General features: G+C 40.1%; 1 non-coding gene and 2 pseudogenes across 1 annotated transcript; all 3 read left to right on the top strand.

The window, feature by feature from the left end:
* The first annotated feature begins 3,205 nt into the window (after window positions 1-3,205).
* Window positions 3,206-14,026, top strand: LOC125849870 (uncharacterized; annotated as a pseudogene).
* On the top strand, window positions 12,869-12,957 carry LOC125849871 (small nucleolar RNA Z221/R21b). Its single transcript, XR_007444718.1, has one exon. It is a non-coding gene; the product is annotated as a small nucleolar RNA Z221/R21b (small nucleolar RNA).
* A 1,702-nt stretch (window positions 14,027-15,728) lies between the features above and the next one.
* Window positions 15,729-18,074, top strand: LOC125849869 (replication protein A 70 kDa DNA-binding subunit B-like; annotated as a pseudogene).
* Window positions 18,075-20,580: the final 2,506 nt, after the last annotated feature.

The raw sequence follows: 20,580 nt of genomic DNA, 5'->3' as shown, positions 1-20,580 counted from the left end.
ACTACCAATTCCCTTCAAAAGAACACAATTTCCGATAAGGTTATGTTTTTTTATGACTATAAACAAAGCTCAAGGTCAAACATTAGATTTTGTTGGAATATATTTGCGTGAACCAATTTTTTCACATGGACAACTTTATGTTGCTTTATCTCGAGCAAAATGTTCAAACAACGTAAAAATATTAATACGTCCACCCACGGCAGAGGACACAGATGATCATTCTACATATAATGTAGTTTATAACAAAATCATTGGAAAAGCATTATCATGATACTTTTAAAACCAATAAATGTAACAAGTAAGCACCCTCATGCTACACATTGTCAAATTTTGGATTCTTTTACTTCATCTGTTTTTAAAGATAATAAGAGTTAGCTTGCAATCATATTTCAAGATTTTGAGTTTAAAATTTCAGCTTTCAATTCAGATTGTGCCTGGCCAATTAGTTAAATTTCAAATGTTAATTTTGACTAACCTAAATGCTAACATTGCAGGAACAACTTATTCTATCAAGGGTAACTGTTTATATAGTTCTAGCTGAAGGAAATGACAAAGATGACTTACCACTTAAGGCTTCAAACCATTTTTTTTAGATGATACAAGTGCAAATAAATTATGATGAGGTAAAAAAAATTTGCAGTCATATTACCGTACTGACCTGTGTTTGGTAAAATAACTTCTCTTTCGCATTTTCATTGATAGAATAGCTTCTATTTGGCTGCTATATTTTGACCTTTTGCTGCTTTTTTTTGTGCTTTATTCTGAGCCGCTGGTTGTTCTATTTTTTCTTTTACTATTGCTGAATTTTTTACAAAGTTATTTGCTATACTTTTGGTGAAATTTCAGCCAATGTGTTCAGCCAAACTTCGCCGCACTTTTAACTTAGCCATATTGTCAAAAATATTGCTATATGATACAGATACAAACTGAACATTTATGGAAAGGATTTTGTAGGATGGTTAAGATTTCAGGAATCAAATGATGCAATGTGGGAACATGTTGATTCTACCGTTGGGAAGAGCAGTGCAAAGAGTCCCATGATGCTCGTGAGGAATAGCCAAGATTTGCTAAAGGAATTTGAGCAAGCTGCTACTCCTCGAGGAAATGAAAGCAACAACTGTTGTACTTGAATCTTCAAGCGCAGGGCTGAAACTCAAACTATTCATACATCAAAAACTACAAAGGGCGAGTCTTCTTAACCACCTACAGTTAAGATTTGATTCTTTCCCCTGGCTTTTGAATTAATATTGATTGATATATAATGTGACTTACATTTACTTCTTTCCTCACAGACCACAATCTTCAATATGCTTATGTTAGCCAATATCAGAAGATATGTTCCTCATTTCCAATTTTTCATACTAAAAAGACAATATTTTTGCCTTCTCAGATGAATGGTACAGTCTCACTCGGTAGTGAGATCCATCAATAGGAACTACATAGAATCAACTAGCAAAGATGGTGTAATGACCCTCCAGGTCATTTCTGTGTCTTGCCTTCTGTGTGTTGTTTAGAGCGTTCCTGTAGCGACCCCAAGTCATTCATGACTTGCTGGGACTGACAGTTCTGTCACCTGGTCGTTCGTTTGATCTTGGTGCGAGTTTTTGTATTTTGGAGCTTATGAACCTTGAATGATCATTTTCGATCTAAAGTTCAAGAAGATGACATCGGGATCCAATTCTGACGATTCCATCAGCTCCGAAAGGGTCATTTTAGGCTACTAGCATGATCAACATGACTCCCGAGGTTTTCAGTGTGAATCGGTGCAATTAGACGTTTCAAATTTAAATTTAAGCCTAAGTTTGACTTTGGTTAACATTCTGAGTAAACACGCTCGGATGAGAATTCGGTCAGCGCGGTTAGCTCCGAAATGTTGAGTTTGATCTAGATTTACCCTTCTTTTGTGTCCAGAGGTTTTCGATATCTTTCCGAGCCCTTTTGTGAGTTTTAACTTAAAATGACCTTTGGAAGTGGGACCCACTTTTTATCGAGATGACCTTTGATGGAAATTTCGACTGCGCTGTTGAGTCCGAAATATTAAATTTGGTATAGTCTCATATCTCGTTTGCATGCACGGGGTTCCGAACGAGTTTGAAGCACACCGTCGGAGTTTTTAAGTTTTGGAAATATTGCAGAAAATCTGTTATAATTGCAGAAAAACCAGCAACATTTCCCAAAACTTAAACCCTCATAACTCTCTCATCTTTTATTCGAATTAGGTGATTCAAAGTGCGGGAGCTTCGTGTTTTCGGTGGCTTTGCTGTAGAGTGTTCGAAAGTTGTTGGGTGCGCATAGTTCAAGGTAATTTTGCGATTTACCTGACTGTTGTACCCCATTTTCGAGCCTTTGTTTTTGGCATTTTTTGTTTTGGTTATATCTCTCTCATTTTAACTCGGTTTTGGGTGATTCAAAGTCCCACGTGTTGAGAATTGTCGAGACTTCGTTGTAGAGTGTTCAAAGAGTGTTGGGCACCTTTCGATTTTCATCTATTTTGAGTTTGGACTGCTGCTTTCTTTTTTTTAGTTGATTAAAGTGTGGTTTCTTGCTTGTTGGTTTTTGCTATGTTTTTGAGCCTCGATTTATGTTCCATTTTAGAATATAAGTTTGGGGTGCTGTTTAGGGTCTCTTGACGGAGTTAAATTCAGACAGTTCGTTGCGGGTCCCACGATTCCCAGTTTGACACCAAAATTGACCCATCTCTGTTTGTTGTGATTTTAGTGTCTAAATGACCGTACTAACGTTGTGACCCTATATTTGATAGAGTGACAACGTTCAAAGGTCGTTCGGAAAGGAAAAGCTCCGGTAAAGTGATTTGGAGAGCGCGCGATTGGCCTTAAGGTAGGCTACGACTTCCTTTTTTTAAGATTGAGCTTAATTGTGTAAAAACATATCTATTTGAGTGAATTGGGGGTGGGTATCAGTTTACTATCTTACTTTGATTAGATACCTTATGTTAGGAACGATTGGCCACATTTCAGGTATAGTATCATGTTAACCGGTTTAGTAGGGTTGCATGCTTATGTGCTAAATCTATTGTATGCTTGTATGCTATGTATTGCATGCCTTGTTCATCCTTAACGGTAGGCATGATGTCCTTAGTCTAGGTTAGGCTAGCATTGTCTTAGACATATGACCCGTGTGGGCTGGATAGCCCTGACTTGCTGCCGACGTTGTTCGGATGACTTAGCTCCTTGTAGACTGGAATAGCAGACTTGAGTCTGATAGTTTGAGCATTAGTTTAGGCATTATCGCTACTTGCTGCACTTCAGTATTTTCTCCCTCTCATTTTGCGATTTCGACGCATTCTCGAAGTTTTGGTGCATCACTCGAGGCGTGGGATTGAGATAGTATAGGCTTGGAGCCTTTTCTGTGATGTCTTAGAGTGGACGGCGTTCCACGGTGCTTGTTGTTGGATTGAACCTATTGGAGATACCATCACCCCCGGGGTCGTTCTTTCTAACTGGGTTGGGAACGTATCGCTGGCTGGGTAGATTCGGTGATATCGGCGATCTCCCTCGGGCCTCTCTTTCTAGCTGGGCTCGGAGTGTGTTGCTGGTTGGGTGTCCCCGGGTCGCTCTTTCTAGCTGGGCTGGGAGCTGACTGCATGGTAGGACGACTCGCGATATCTACCTCACTCACGTGTCCCTCTTTCTAGCTGGGCTGGGAGTGGACTGTTTGGTTGGGTCCCCCCTAGGGTCATTCTTTCTTGTTGGGCCGGGAGTGCACTTCTGGCTAGGTGGAGTCTGATGGATTATCTTAGTTACTTTGGGCTGGGAGCCCAATTTTCTTGTTTCTTAGTAGACTTAGCTTTTCTGTGTACCTGTCGGGCTTATGGGGGTTCGTTCAGGTTCTATTTGAGCTTCCGCACGAGTGTACCTTCTAGGCATATGGGGTCCAGTTAGGTTTAGTTTAGTTGTACTTAGTTTGTTTCTGGTATGCTCGTGTGCTTTCTTTTCTTATCCGTTTTGACCTCTCTGTGTCTAGATTCTATCTTTTTTTTGTTGTTTTTACCCTTTTTACTTAGTCGGCCTATGATGCCTACTGAGTACTGTTGTGTTGGTACTCATGCTATGCTGTGCATATATTTCGTGATGCAGGTCCCAGTACCAGTTACCAGCGGTGATTAGTTCCAGCCTTCTTTTGCAGCTGTGATTCGGAGACGAGGGCGAGCACTTGGAATTTTGTGGTTTGTTCTGTCTCCTTCTTTTGTTTTAGCTAGTCTTGTAGTCTTTGAGACACGTTCTGTTGTGGTCCACTTTTCGGACTTGTACTTTTTATTAGATAGCTCTGTACTAGTGACTTCCAGGTTCTGGGAGGGATTTCTATATATATTTATTTTGGGTTGCTTCCGCCTTTTTATTCTTCTTTAGATTAGTGTTTTCGCTAGTTTCTGCCCTTTCGCTCATTGCTTGATGTTCTGGGTTACGGGTTGGCTTACCTACTGGTAGGGTATAGTAGGTGCCAGCATGACTCGAGAAATCAGGTCGTGACAAGTTGGTATCAGAGCCTCAGGGTCACCGGTCTCACTTGTACATTGCTAACGTCTAGTAGAGTCTTGCAGATCAATGCGGAGACGTCCGTAACTTATCTTCGGGAGGCTACAAGATGTCCTTAGAAATATTTCCTCTTTTGTTTCACTTCCGTGCAACATGTGTCTTATTGGTTCCTTAAGATCTCACTTGTTTGACTCTTTCGCAGGATGGCTCGCTCGCGAGGTGGCGCGGCCGGGGGAGATGCACCCAGGCCTGCAGACAGGTCCCCAACTTGGGGTAGACGCCGACCCTGAGGTCGAGAGAGGGCCACATCATCAGTCCGGGAGAGAGAGGAGGATCCAGAGCCAGTAGTAGACCCTTCAGCACTTTGTATACCAGATCAGCCTGTAGGGCCGGGGCTAGCCCAGCCGCCACCTTTTGACTCCAGATCTCCAGGCCGCTATTCCTCAGCTCTTAGGTGTGCTTGGGGGATGCAGCAGCTACCCGCCCTAGCTACACCAGCACTAGTACCGCAGGATCAGCGTACAGTGAGGGCACCTCAGGTCCTGGTACCACCTGAGGGAGTACAACCCTTGGTAGCGGACAGACCTATGCCGCTTGAGGACCAGAAGATGCTTGGTGTGTTTCTCAGGTTGACACCACTGAGGTTTTCTGGGGCAGTGGGTGAAGATGCCCACGAGTTTCTTACTACTTGTCGTGAGAGGCTTCATACTTTGGGCCTTGTGGAGTCTAGAGGGGCCGACTTCATTGCTTACCAGCTAGATGGGCCAGCCAGGCAGTGGTGGTGCACATTCATTCAGACTAGGCCAGTTGGATCTCCACCAGTATCATGAGATGAGTTTTCTGAGGCTTTTTTGGCCAAGTTTATCCCTCGTAGCGTCAGAGACCACCTCAGAGATCAGTTCTGCAGGTTGGAGCAGGGCTCCATGTCGGTGGCAGAGTACAAGACTAGGTTCCACGAGCTCTCCCGTAATGCCGAGATGATATTACCTACAGAGGAGGAGCAAGTTAGGTGCTTTGTTCGTGGGTTGAGATTGCAGCTTCGGCTTGAGACCCAGTCCTTAGTTTCTACGGGGCGATCTTTTTTAGACGTAGTTGACCATGCTAGTACTATGGAGCATTTTCGTCGCGAGGCCCAAGGGGGCAGCGAGAAGAGGGCTAGGCATGAGGGCAACTACAGTGACTCCCACCCCAGGTCTAGAGATTATCATGACATGGCTGGATGCCGGTTTCGACAGGGTCAGTCTAGCAGACCTACACAGGCCTCTCTTCAGGCATCAGTTGGTGATCGGAGTGAGGCTAGTTCTAGTTAGGGCCGCGAGGTGTTTCAGTCGGGTTCTTCAAGCCATGGTAGTCGTTCTTCTAGGAGTCACCCTCGACAGGGTTGCTATGAGTGTGGTGAGATGGGTCATTGGGCCAGGGACTGCCCTCAGCATAGTTGAATTGGTCCCGCTCCTCATGCAGCTCCCCCAGCTTTACCAGCACCTCCAGTTAAAGGCCGTGGTCAGGGTCAGGACCGTAGAGGTGGTCAGCAGGGTATACGGAGTGGTCCCCGAGGAGGTAGGACAGGTGGTAGGTTTGGTGGGCAGGGCAGAGGCACACATGGCCATTTCTATGTAGCTCTAGCGAGGGCGGAGGCTGAGGCATCAGACGATGTGATCACAGGTACTATTCTTTTATGCCAACAACCCGCCTTGGCTTTATTTGATCCAGGCTCTACTTTTTCGTATGTTTCTGTTTACTATGCCTCTCGATTGAGTATGATGTGTGAGCCTCTGGTAGCGCCGTTGCGTGTGTCAACCCCCGTGGGTGAGTCTTTAGTAGTGGATCAGGTATTTCGATCTTGCTTAGTTACTATCCAGGGGCGCGACACCCGGGCTGACCTTATATTGCTTGACATGGTTGACTTCGATGTGATTCTGGGCATGGACTGGTTATCCCCTTATCGCGCTATTTTAGATTGCTTTTCTAAGACCATTACCTTAGCTATTCATGGTATCCCTCCGGTGGTGTGGCAGAGATCTCGTGGTAGCACACCAGTTGGGGTTATCTCTTTTATTCGTGCTAGGAGGCTAGTGGCTAGTGGATGCTTATCATATTTGGCCTATGTGCGTGATTTGAGTAGGGAGGTTCCTCCTGTTGAGTTAGTTCCTGTTGTTCGTGACTTCTTAGATGTGTTTCATACTGACCTACCTGGCCTACCCCCAGAGCGTGATATTAATTTTTCGATTGAGCTTGAGCCAGGTACTCGATCTATTTCTATTTCGCCATATCGGATGGCTCCTGCAGAGCTGAAGGAGCTCAGTGTTCAGCTTCAGGATCTCTTGGGTAAGGGATTTATCAGACCTAGTATATCACCTTGAGGCGCTCTAGTTCTTTTTGTTAAGAAGAAGGACGGTACTATGCGCATGTGCATTGACTCTAGACAGTTGAATAAGGTGACAGTGAAGAATCGATATCCTCTACCTAGGATTGATGACCTATTTGACCAACTATAAGGAGCTTCAGTGTTCTCTAAGATTGATTTGAGGTTCGGTTACCACCAGTTGAGGATTAGAGCAGCGGACATCCCTAAGACTGCATTTAGGACCCGTTATAGCCATTATGAGTTCTTGGTGATGTCATTTGGGTTGACTAATGCCCTTGATGCCTTTATGGACTTAATGACGCGCGTGTTCAGGCCTTATCTTGATTCCTTCGTCATAGTCTTCATTGATGACATTTTGATATACTTGCGGAGTAGGGGTGATCATGAGCAGCGGCTTTATGCCAAGTTCTCAAAGTGCCAGTTTTGGTTAGACTCTGTAGCGTTCTTGGGGCATGTTGTATCTAAGGAGGGCATTATCGTAGATCCGACGAAGATTGAGGCTATTCGTGATTGGGCTAGGCCCACCTCAGTTATTGAGATTCGGAGCTTCGTCGGACTAGCAGGCTACTATAGATGATTTGTGAAGGGTTTCTCTACTTTGGCAGCACCTCTGACCCGGTTGACTCGTGTTGATGTTCCATTTGTTTGGTCAGAGGAGTGTGAGGCGAGCTTTTTGAGGCTCAAGAAGTTATTGAACACCGCTCATATATTGATTCTTCCAGTTGAGAGCGAGGGCTTCACGATTTATTATGACGCATCTGGCGTTGGTTTGGGTTATGTATTGATGCAGCAGGGCCGAGTTATTTCTTATGCGTCGAGGCAGCTTAAGATTCATGAGTGCAATTACCCCACCCATGACTTAGAGTTGGCGGCGGTAGTTTTCGCACTTAAGATTTAGAGGCACTACTTGTATGGAGTTCGATGTGAGATCTATACCGATCACAGGAGTCTTCAGTACATCATGAGCCAGAGGGACCTTAATTCGAGGCAGCGTCATTGGATTGAGCTTCTGAAGGACTATGACCTCTTTGTTCTCTATCATCCGGGCAAGGCAAATATGGTAGCGGACTCCTTGAGCCGAAAGGCGGTGAGTATGGGTAGTCTAGCCTTCTTATCTGTTGAGGACCGACCCTTGGCTATAGACATTTAGTTCTTAGCCAATATCATGGTTCAGTTGGATATCTCAGATCCTAGACGTGTCTTGGCCCATATGGGAGTTCAGTCTTCCTTGCTTGATAGGATTCGTGGTTGTCAGTTTAAGGATGTGGCCTTGGTGTCCCTTAGAGATCGAGTGTTGGTGGGTGATGGTGGTCAGGCTACCTTAGATCCTGATGGAGTGTTGAGATTCGCCGGCTGCATCTGTGTTTCGAGAGTTGGGGATTTGATACAGTTGATACTTTATGAGGGTCATGAGTCTAGATACTCTATCCATCCGGGCACAACGAAAATGTATCGTGATTTGAGGCAGCATTACTGGTGGAGTGGCATGAAGAAAGATATTGCTGACTTTGTTTCTCGTTGCCTGTGCTGCCAGCAGGTAAAAGCCGAGCATTTGAGGCCTGGTGGTGAGTTTAAGAGATTACCCATTCCGGAGTGAAAGTGGGAGCGTATCACTATGGACTTCATTGTGGGGTTGCCTCAGACTTCTAGAGGTGTTGACAACATTTGGGTCATCGTTGATCGATTGACCAAGTCAGCACATTTCCTTCTTGTTCAGTCTCTATTTAGCGCCGAGAGGTTGGCTCGTATCTACATTCGGGAGGTGGTTCGACTTCATGGGGTGCCAGTTTCTATTATATCAGATCGGTGTTCTTAGTTCACGTCTAGCTTTTGGAGGACCTTTCAGGATGATTTGGGCACTCGGGTTGACCTTATCACAACTTTCCACCCGCAGACGGATGGCCAGTCGGAGCGTACTATTTAGGTCCTTGAGGATATGTTGCAGGCCTGTGTTATGGATTTTGGAGGTCAGTGGGACCAGTTCTTACCTTTGGCGGAGTTTGCATACAACAACAACTACTACTCTAGTATTCAGATGGCCCCATTCGAGGCATTATATGGTAGGCATTGTCACTCTCCAGTTGGTTGGTTTGAGTCTACAGAGCCTAGGCCGCGTGGTACTGATTTTCTTCAGGAGGCCTTGGATCAGGTGAGGATGATTCAGGATAGGCTCAGGACGGCTCAGAGTAGGCACCAGAGTTATGCGGATCGGAGGCGCCGACCTTTGAGATTCTCTGTTGGTGATCGGGTATTCCTCCGTGTGTCGCCCATGAAGGGTGTGATGAGGTTTGGGAGGTGGGGCAAACTTAGCCCCAGTACATTGGGCCTTTTGAGATACTCCGGACAGTTGGGGATGTTGCTTATGAGTTGGCCCTACCTCCAACATTTTCAGCCATCCACCCGATTTTCCATGTCTTGATATTGCGGCGGTATAGTCCTGATGAGTCCCATGTGCTCCAGTATGATGTAGTTGAGTTGGATGATTGTTTGACATTTGTAGAGTAGTCAGTTGCCATTCTAGCCAGAGATCTGAGGAGATTGCGCTCGAGAGCCATTCCTGTTGTTAAGGTTCGTTTGAGGCATCGTCCAGTTGAGGAGGCTACCTGGGAGACTGAGCAGGAGATGCGAGAGCAGTTACCCAGCTTGTTTGAGCTTTCAGGTACTTCTTGACCCTTACTTTCGCGGATGAAAGTCCTTTTTAGTGGTGGATATTGTAATGACCCTCCAGGTGATTTCTGTGTCTTGCCTTCTGTGTGTCATTTAGAGCGTTCTTGTAGCGACCCCAAGTCATTTATGACTTGCTGGGACGGATAGTTCAATCACCTGGTCGTTCGTTTGGTCTTGGTGCAAGTTTTTGTGCTTTGGAGCTTATGAACCTTGAACGATCATTTTCTATCAAAAGTTTAAGAACATGACATTGAAATCCAATTATGACGATTCCATTAACTCTGGAAGGGTCATTTTAGGCTAGTAGCATGGTCGACATGACTCCCGAGGTTTTCAGTGTGAGTCGATGCAATTAGGCGTTTTAACTTTAAGTTAAAGCCTAAGTTTGACTTTGGTCAACATTTTGAGTAAACGCGCTCGGATGAGAATTTTGTCAGCGCGGTTAGCTCCGGAATGTCGAGTTTGGTTTAGATTAACCCTTCTTTTGTGTCCCGAGGTTTCGATATCTTTTCGAGCCCTTTTGTGGGTTTTGACTTAAAATGGCTTTTGGAAGTGGGACCCACTTTTTATCGAGATGACCTTTGATGGAAATTTTGACTGCGCTGTTAAGTCTGGTATATTGAATTTGGTATGATTGTATATCTCGTTTGTGTGCACGGGGTTTCGGAACGAGTTCGAAGCACCCCGTCGGAGTTTTTAAGTTTTGGAAATATTGCAGAAAATCTGCTATAATTGCAGAAAAACCAGCAACATTTCCCAAAACTTAAACCCTCATAACTCTCTCATCTTTTATCCGAATTAGGTGATTCAAAGTGCAGGAGCTTCGTATTTTCGGTGGCTTTGCTGTAGAGTGTTCGAAAGTTGTTGGGTGTACGTAGTTCGAGGTAATTTCACGATTTACCTGACTGCTGTACCCCTTTTTTGAGCCTTTGTTTTTGGCATTCTTGTTTTGGTCATATCTCTCTCATTATAGCTCGGTTTTGGGTGATTCGAAGTCCCACGTGTTGAGAATTATCCAGAATTTATCATACAGTGTTCAAAGAGTGCTGGTCACCTTTCAATTTTTGTTTATTTCGAGTTTGGACGGCTGCTTTCTTTTTTTTAGTTGATTAAAGTGTGGTTTCTTGCTTGTTGGTTTTTGCTATGTTTTTGAGCCTCGAATTGTGTTTTATTTTGGAATATAAGTTTGGGGTGCTGTTTAGGGTCTCTTGACGGAGTTAAATTCAGACAGTTCTGTGCGGGTCCCACGATTCCCGTTTTGACTCCAAAATTGACCCGTCTCCGTTTGTTGTGATTTTGGTGTCTAGACGATGGTACTAACGTTGTGACCCTATATTTGATAGAGTAACAACGTTCAAAGGTCATTCAGAAAGGAAAAGCTCCGGTAAAGTGATTTGGAGATCGCACGATCGGCCTTAAGGTAGGCTACGACTTCCTTTTTTTTAGATTGAGATTAATTGTGTAAAAACATGTCGATTGGAGTAAATTCGAGGTGGGTACCAGTTTACTATCTTACTTTGATTAGATACCTTATGTTAGGATCGATTGGCCACATTTCGGGTATAGTATCATGTTAACTGGTTTAGTAGAGTTGCATGCTTATGTGCTAAATGCTATTGTATGCTTGTATGCTATGTATTGTATGCCTTGTTCATCCTTAACTGTAAGCATGATGTCCTTAGTCTAGGTTAGGCTAGCATTGCCTTAGACTTATGACCCGTGTGGACTGGATAGCCTTGACTTGTTGCCGACGTCGTTCGGATGACTTAGCTCCTTGTAGACTGGAATAGCAGACTTGAGTCTGATAGTTTGAGTCTTAGATTAGACGTTATTGCTACTTGCTGCACTTCTGTATCTTCTCCCTCTCATTTTACGGTTTCGACGCATTCTCGAAGGTTTGGTGCATCACTCGAGGCGTGGGATTGAGATAGTATAGGCTTGGAGCCTTTTCTGTGATGTCTTAGAGTGGACGGCGTTCCATGGTGCTTGTTGTTGGATTGAACCTATTGGAGATACCATCACCCCCGGGGTCGTTCTTTCTAGCTGGGCTGAGAACGTATCGCTGGCTGGGTAGACTCGGTGATATCGGCAATCGCCCCCGGGCCTCTCTTTCTAGCTGGGTTGGGAGTGTGCTGCTGGCTGGGTGTCCCCGGGTCGCTCTTTCTAGCTGGGCTTGGAGCTGACTGCATGGTAGGACGACTCGCGATATCTACCTCACTCACGGATCCCTCTTTCTAGCTGGGCTAGGAGTGGACTGTTTGGTTGGGTCCCCCATAGGGTCACTCTTTCTAGCTGGGCTGGGAGTGCACTGCTGGCTGGGTGGAGTCTGATGGATTATCTTAGTTACTTTAGGCTGGAAGCCCGATTTTCTTGTTTCTCAGTAGACTTAGCTTTTCTGTGTACCTGTCGGGCTTATAGGGGTTCGTTCAGGTTTTATTTGAGCTTGCGCACGAGTGTACCTTCTGGGCATATGGGGTCCAGTTAGGTTTAGTTTAGTTGTACTTAGTTTGTTTCTGGTATGCTCGTGTGCTGTCTTTTGTTATCCGTTTTGACCTCTCTGTGTCTAGATTCTATTCTTTCTTATTGTTTTTACCCTTTTTACTTAGTCGGCCTATGATGCCTACTGAGTACTTGTTGTGTTGGTACTCATGCTACGCTCTACATCTATTTTGTGATGCAGGTCCCATTACCAGTTACCAGTTACCAGCGGTGATTAGTTCCAGCCTTCTTTTGCAGCTGTGATTCAGAGATGAGGGCGAGCACTTGGCGTTTTGGGGTTTGTTCTGTCTCCTTTTTTTGGTTTAGCTAGTCTTGTTGCCTATGAGACACGCTCTGTTGTGGTCCACTTTTGGGACTTGTACTTTTTATGAGATAACTCTGTACTAGTGACTTCCAGGTTCTAGGAGGGATTTCTATATATATTTATTTTGGGTTGCTTCCGCCTTGTTATTCTTCTTTAGATTATTGTTTTTGCTAGTTTCTGTCCTTTCGCTCATTGCTTGATGTTCTGGGTTACGGGTTGGCTTACCTACTGGGTATAGTAGGTGCCATCATGACTCAAGAAATCGGGTCGTGACAGATGGTATCTTGGTTATTCAAATTTTGTTGTTGGCTCAACGTTCCAGATATGCAAGTAAATGTATATGCACTTTATGTTCGATTGCCTAAAAGAACTTTAGCTTTAACCTCATGATATTAGTTGATTACATTCGGATTTGATATTTTGTCTTAGTATTATTGTTGGGAATTATGAGAGGCTATGAGGCTTCTATGTAGTGTTGTTATGATTAATGAGGTTTATCATCTCGATAAGTGATTTCCTTTCCCCTGCAGAGTAATTGGGCCTGTGATGAGATCTTGACAACTGTCATGCACCACTATGATATTAGTGATGTGAAATTTTTCATACCCATATACCTTTCTCAGCTTTTAAAAAAATCATTTGCATATGAGAACTAAAACAAGTGAGCATATTTATTGTTACTGTAGAACACATGTTATTCTGTTTTACTAGGCTACTGCTAAAACTAATAGTTGTTAGTTCCTTTAATATGAAGTTTCTACTGTTCCATTTTATGTGAAAAATAGAGTAAAGGAGGAGCTACCAAGTTGTAACTAAATAAAAAGAAGTAGATGGAAAAAAACACACTTATCATGATCTTCTGTTCCTGGAAGTGCATTTTTTATATCTAGAAATGTTTACAAATACGATATAATGTAACGTGACCATTCCTATAATCGAGGCACTAAGAAGTTGTGATATTTACATGTAAACTAGGGGTGTCATTATGTCAACTTAAAGAAATCACAAGAATGGACAAGCTAAAGGTAAAAATCAACATGCTCTTGGGATTCACTAGAAACCTTGTGTCTACTTCATCTAATAATGAATATGAATCACATCTCTCGATCGTTCTGTGCAAATTTTAAACGATAACTAACAATCTCGTTTGCATAAGTATTATCTCTTTGATGAATTTTGTCTTTGTTATTATCTATTTAGTGCATATAACCAAATCATCCTATTGAAAATTTAAGGTGGCAAAACTGACGTGCAAAATTAAACTGTCCTGAGTATATAGTCAAGGTGTTTGATGATGTCTCCAAGTCATCTTATTTGGAATAGTCTTTCTCCTTTTTAGATCATACCAGGAAAATATCTACGATATCTGATGATTTTTCCCGAGTCAATAGCCCCAGTGATAGACCAGGGCTATTGTATGAGCTGAGCACTACCCTCACAAATCTCAAATGCAATGTGGTTAATGCAAAGGTGTGGACTCATAATGCCCTAGTAGCAGCTATAATGCAAGTTACTGGTGAGGAAACGGGAGGTACAATTAATGATCGGGAAAGGTTATATATGATGAAGCAACTATTCTGCAATGCACTTAGATGTAGCAATAAATTAAAGAATTCTAAGATAATAGCATCTGATGAGGTCTCTCATACCGACAGAAGGCCTTCACCAACTAATCTTGGCAGACCAAGATTATGAGCGTGTTGCTGGTGAAGGATTGGATGAAAAAGAGACGCCTAATGTGACTATCCTTTATTGGTAAGATAAGGACTACTCCATTGTCACAATCCGGTGCAAGGATAGACCAAAACTTCTCCTTCATACAATTTTTGCATTGCTCAATATGCAATATGTCGTTTTCCATGCCAATGTAGATGCTGAAGTACCAATAGTGCACGAGGTACCACAATTTTCTATTTGTTTTGAAATCTCTTTCATGGTTTATTCTTCATAACATTTGTGAACTAATATTACAAACCTTGTTCTCATTGAAGGAGTACCGCATAAGACATATAGATGTTTCCTGGTAAAATCAGACGCAGAAAGAATAAAAGTGATTCAATGTCTTAAAGCAGCAATTGAAAGAAGGGTATCTGAGGTTAGCCCTAATTATTTACTTAATTTCTAAAAAAAAATTCATCCATTGTTCGACATATATTGGGAGTTATGAGGGGCATCTCCTTTGACCAATTATTTGTCATGGTCCATTCCTCTTTTTAAAATTGATTAATTAACAACCCACAAATAGCACGTTGCACGTTAGTAGCCTGTTCAAAGAAGTGAAATTAAGACAGAAACTTCCCCTTCTTTTAAGTAAGATAGACTCTTTCCTCTTTCCTTCATACGTGAATTAAATCAATTTTTTTGATAATTTGGTTGGGTAATTCGATATTAGGTATGATATTCGGGAGTAAAATTTTTGAATTATGGTATTTGAATTTGGGTTTAGTATGAAACATTATCATTTGGTATTCAGTATTTCCGAAGCCTGAATTATTATTTAATGAAGGTCGTATATCAACAGGTTCATAACTTATTAGTACAACTTCAAATAGAACATGTCTTTTAGTTGTGTCTATTTTAATTTTCTTGATATTATATATGTGTACACACACACACACACACACACACACACACACACACACACACACACACATATATATATATATAGATAGATAGATAGATAGATAGATAGATAGATAGATAGAGAGATAGATAGATATTTTTTACCCTTATTTAGAAAGGACATTAAAAGTACACGTGTCTTCTTAAAAATTGATGGGGTTTTGGTAGGCAATGAAATTGTGCCAAAAAAGAGTCAAAATTTGACTACCAAATGTAATGATTTTGTCTCTTTTTTGGCACAATTTCATTGCCTACCAAAACCCCATCAATTTTTAAGAAGACACATGTACCTTTAGTGTCCTTTCTAAATAAGGGTAAGGTAATATATATTTATTACTCATAGAGCACAAATTTAATAGGCTTCCATTGAAGAAAAACTTTTGCTCCCTTTCTCAGGTATTTTTTCCCCTTTTCATGTTTTTCCTCTTCCCATTTTCAATTTTTCTTGCAGATTTTGCTTGTCACCAAAAGAGAAAATCAAAATAGGACAAAGTTACGGTTTTATTTTCACTTAAAATTCCAATTTTATAACTCAACAGATAGATTTGGGGGTATTTATTATATTTTCTAATGTTTCAATAAGTTAGGGATAATTATGTTCTTGCGTCTTCCGAATTTCATTCCAAATATTCATATTGTGTTTTCATTACATTTTCTGACTTTTACTGTGTCGAGGGCAATTATGTTGTTGCATGTTCCTAATTTAATCACCCCTGTTCATAGAAACACAAAAAAGAAAGGACTTTGACTCAATAGTCATGCTATCCTGCAGATACTACTGTTTGGTTAAATATATTTCCTACAAACATGGTACTAAGATTGAACATCGACCGAATAGAATTAGCAACACGAGATTGGATTTGTAAAGTTCAAATTGTCGAAATCGGACGCCCGCGAGAAAGTCTTGACAAGAAATGTAGATTCCAAAATTTTATTTTGGAAGTAAAGAGGTCAGCTCATTATTATATTTTATCTTTTGTATATTCTTCTTTTTCTTTTTACCTCATGTGAACAGTTTTCCTTGGTTTTACTGCTGGTAAGTAGCTACAATTAATCTCAGCTTTCTATAATTCCTACTTTCAGGAATGCCAGATTAAGGCAGTTATGTATGCCGATGAAGTTGAGCAATATGCAGATAAGTTTAAACTCATCAATACCTACCTCATCTCTACTGCAAAAGTCAAAGTCTCACCAACTTCATACGGCAAGCCAATACATAAATTTTACTGGATTCTTGACAAAGAAACAGTAATTGCACATATCAAACCATCTAATGAACTTGAGCAACCACTTCCACCACCAACCAAGCTGAATATCACAACCTTTGACCACATTTCTCATATGATGGTTGATTCTGCTGCTGAAATTGGTATATCGATCCTAATAGCTATTATCAGGCTAAAATATACATGTTTCCTGATACACACACTTACAACATTTCATTATATATTATATAAGCAGATATACTGGCAATCGTTCTTCATTGTGGTCCTAAAAAATATGCAGGTCGCAGTCATCATAAGTGTCGAGAAATTACCCTCTGTGACAATCAGTAAGTATAAGGTTTCACCTTATATTTTCCCATTTTATGAAAATATTTTGAATGAGTAAAGACTTTTGTCATTTGTTTGATCGGATCATCAGTTATGGTGTGGGAGTTATCATGGTACTTAGTCTTCTCTCCTCACGTTCTCAGGAAAAATCAGTTTCTTCTCACTCTATGGGAAGATTTCAGAGAAATAGAAGGAAATGAAATTGCAGCTAAAATGGCAACAGAGGCAGATCTGCTTGTAATCCTCGGAAGGAGTATAGGAATCTCTACTTATCAAGGTACATATACACTGAACTTTTTACCAACATAATTTTAGATAATAACAAAACATTATACAAGCTATGTGTTATACAGGGTTGTCACTGCAGACTAGGTTCAATTCCATAGTACGTGTGAATCCTATACCCACAAGCAGTAGAACTCATCAACTGGTACTGACATTTCACCATTATTCTCTAGCTTTAATTTGCATGTAAAGAACCTACTAAACATATTATCTGTTGTAACAATAGGGCAAAAGAAAACAAAAGAATGTTGTTAAGTCGTGCGTCAAAGAAAACCTCAACAAACTCATCTGTCCCTCCCATGATAGTCACCCCTGCTGGCGAACAACTTGTCTGTATTGCAGAAATGTCATCAACAACTTCTGTAAGTGATACTTGAAGCTGCTCATTTGAGAGTATGATTATTAATTTTCTCATTGTCTAGCTTTGGCTAAATAATAAAAACAAATTATATTTACTCCTAAGTAATTTAACTCGTATTATGTATATGATATTTTTCGACAGATGGGACTGTTCTATGTTGAGGCAGAAATGGCCATATCAGATGAATTCCAAGACTTTTGTGTGCTTGAATGCTCAGGATGCAAAGAGAAGAAGCGCACAAAGGATAGAAAGGATTTTGAATGTCCAAAATGCAATCGCAAAACAACATTAGTGCCTTGGTTCAATACTTTTGACTTGTAAACAATAGTTTGTACAAAATATAGTGTATATTATACACAAATTTTAAACTTGTCATGATTTCAGGTGTATCTTTCAAATTGATCTTATTGATGGTACTGCTATAACCACAACATCTATCTCTGCTAAATTGGGAGAAATATTACTCTCCATGACAGCGAAAGACATATTTGACATAACGTGCGCTAAAGTGATCTCTCATTCCCGCTGGCTACTTGTACACATGTATTGTCACAATACCATATATCTTGAGCAGAAACAGTTTAGCATTTATGCTTAGTTCTAAAGTGTTTGTTGTAACTCTTTACATTTATAGCGGCAATCATTGTCTCTTAATCATGTCCATCAGATGTTGTCAAACAACCTATTTCAAATTCAGCTAAGGAAATCATCTTGGGGCAGCTCAAATAGCACGCACTCAACTTTGTCCATTCTGTCCTACATGGAAAAGGAACATACTCCACAGAGCACTACTGATAGGAATTCTAAAAAGATAAGGCCTTTGGAAATAAGTGAGGTGGAGGTGATGGCAACAACTACTACAACTGGTTCTTCAAATGCGACGCCAAAATTTGAACTGCCGACACCAACCAAAAAGGTGTAAAAGGACAGTCTACATCTCACTCTGACACCAAACTCTAAGTCACAATGATTTAACAATTCCAAATGTCTTTATACTTTGAGCAGATTCCTTCTCTTTGTGCTTTACTGCTTTTATAGTTTCTAAACTTCAGCGTCGGATCTCGGATCCATATATTTTGCTATATACCTTTTCTATGTTCTTCACTCTTTTAATCTGTATAATTTTTTTATTGATGGTGTGTTATGTTGCCACTCTTTCTTTTGTTTGTTTATTTATGTCCTTATGCTTTCACTTTATATTTTTTTGTAGGAGTTTGAAATTTTTATTCAAAGTTTCAAAATTAGGTTTACAGCGAAATTCTCCTCCCATATCACTACCAAGAAATCAAAAAATTCATATATGCACATGAATCCCTCCCCCCAACGAAATTGGTTATCTCGATTCTCTACTCCAATGAAATATGATTTACAATTTACAACCCACTACATTTCTCTTCCTTCAAAGTTATAATTTCAAACACCTCTCAACTGGTATACTATAAATTTCTTCCCGTTTCCCTTTTTTCATTTTCAGAAGTCCCAATGTTACAACATTTTCTTTAATTCAGAGCAGCTTTCAACATCTTCTGTATTTGCTCTTCTCTGCTTTCAATTTTCAGAATTTTGTTATGGTTTTTGTTTAACAACTGTGTGGCGTGCAAATATGTTATTCTGATTATTAGTTTTCAATTAGATTATTTTAGTTATAACAATTGACCAGCTTCATTACTTCAGAGTTAGGACCATCTCTTTTGGGCAGTGAATTGTGTGTGTTTGTCATGTTATTAAGCATTCAAATGTCTTTTATTTTTATGGAAATAAATTCTGAATTAATACCATACCAACAATTGAATACACTTATGGAGCATCTATACTCTCAAACATTGATTCCAACAATGATAAACCTTAATTATACTAATTACAGACCTGATCACAAAGAGATTCAACAGGAAATCTATGACTTTTATCGTCATTCCCTGAATTTCTTTCTATTTGATACCTAATGGGCATATAAATTTACCTTCAAAGTCTTGCTCATTTTGGGTGATTAGCTNCCCCCCCCCCCCCCCCGTTAACTTACCATGTATTGTTCTTTCTGAAATTTCCATTTGCTCTTTTGCAGTTTCTGTACTAAAAATGTGCCAATTTAGAGGTTAATATTTTAAATTATTTTGCTATGTGTTGCCATATTTTCACTTTCTGACAGACTTTAAACTGTCTAATTACAGGAACTCCCTCACTCCATTTTATCACTTTTGCTTAATAGGGAGAATAAAATGAATCAGTCTCCCTATGCTATGGTTTTTTGAATGAAGAAGATTAGCTACTAAGAAGCACTCCAGCGTCCTCTACATATGATAACAATGACATGATAATCTTATATATCAAAACTGAAACATCTGCTATATTATTTTGGTTGTATTATATTAGTTAGTATTTGCAAATCGTTCAAGTCCACATCATACGAATGTCTATTGTACATATTCTCAATATATCTAATAGTATATAATATATGATATTATCCATCTTCTGCAAAAGCCATCACCCTTGATTCATTAATATTAATATTTTTAAAAGCATAATATTTTGACTATTGGGCCCGTGCTTGGCATGGGACTTCCCCATCTAGTATTGACATAGAGGACACATAAAATAATTAAAAAAAATAAATTAAACCAGTATAAATAAGGCAAAAAATTGGAAAAAAAAATTATGAGTTACTTATTTTATAAATCTAAAAAATTTTAATTTTTTTTAACTAAAAATAGCCAATTTTTAAACTGGAGTATCTTTGGAAAAATTAGAAGATGTCACTTGAACGGAAAAAATGTAACTTGGGTACCGCCAAAATTAGAATCAACATGTATTTTAAGGATTGCAAATCTCTTAAAACACTTTAATGAAAAAATACAACTCAGGTATTGTCAAAATTGGAGTCAAAATGTATTTTAAGGATTGTAAATTTCTTGAAACACTTGAATGGAAAAAATGTAACCCATGTACCATCAAAATAAGAGTCAAAATGTATTTTAAATATTTTAAATCTCTTGAAACACTTGAATGGAAAATATTTAACTCATGTACCGTACGTCAAAGCTGGAGTCAAAATATATTTTAAGGATTGTAAATCTCTTGAAACACTTGAATGGAAAAAATTTAACTCATGTACCGTTAAAATTGGAGTTAAATGTATTTTAAGGATTGTAAATCTCTAACAACACTTTACTTTAATGGAAAAAATGCAACTCATGTACCGACAAAAGTGGAGTCAAAATATATTTTAAGGATTGTAAATCTCTTGAAACACTTGAATGGAAATAATTTAACTCATGTACCGTTAAAATTGGAGTTAAATGTATTTTAAGGATTGTAAATCTCTAACAACACTTTACTTTAATGGAAAAAATGCAACTCATGTACCGACAAAAGTGGAGTCAAAATATATTTTAAGGATTGTAAATCTCTTGAAACACTTGAATGGAAATAAT

This window comes from Solanum stenotomum, unplaced genomic scaffold (assembly GCF_019186545.1).
Source record: "Solanum stenotomum isolate F172 unplaced genomic scaffold, ASM1918654v1 scaffold11160, whole genome shotgun sequence".
NCBI lineage: Eukaryota > Viridiplantae > Streptophyta > Magnoliopsida > Solanales > Solanaceae > Solanum > Solanum stenotomum.
The sequence above is the reverse complement of the archived record's forward strand: the minus strand, read 5'-3'. Positions and strand labels throughout refer to the sequence as shown.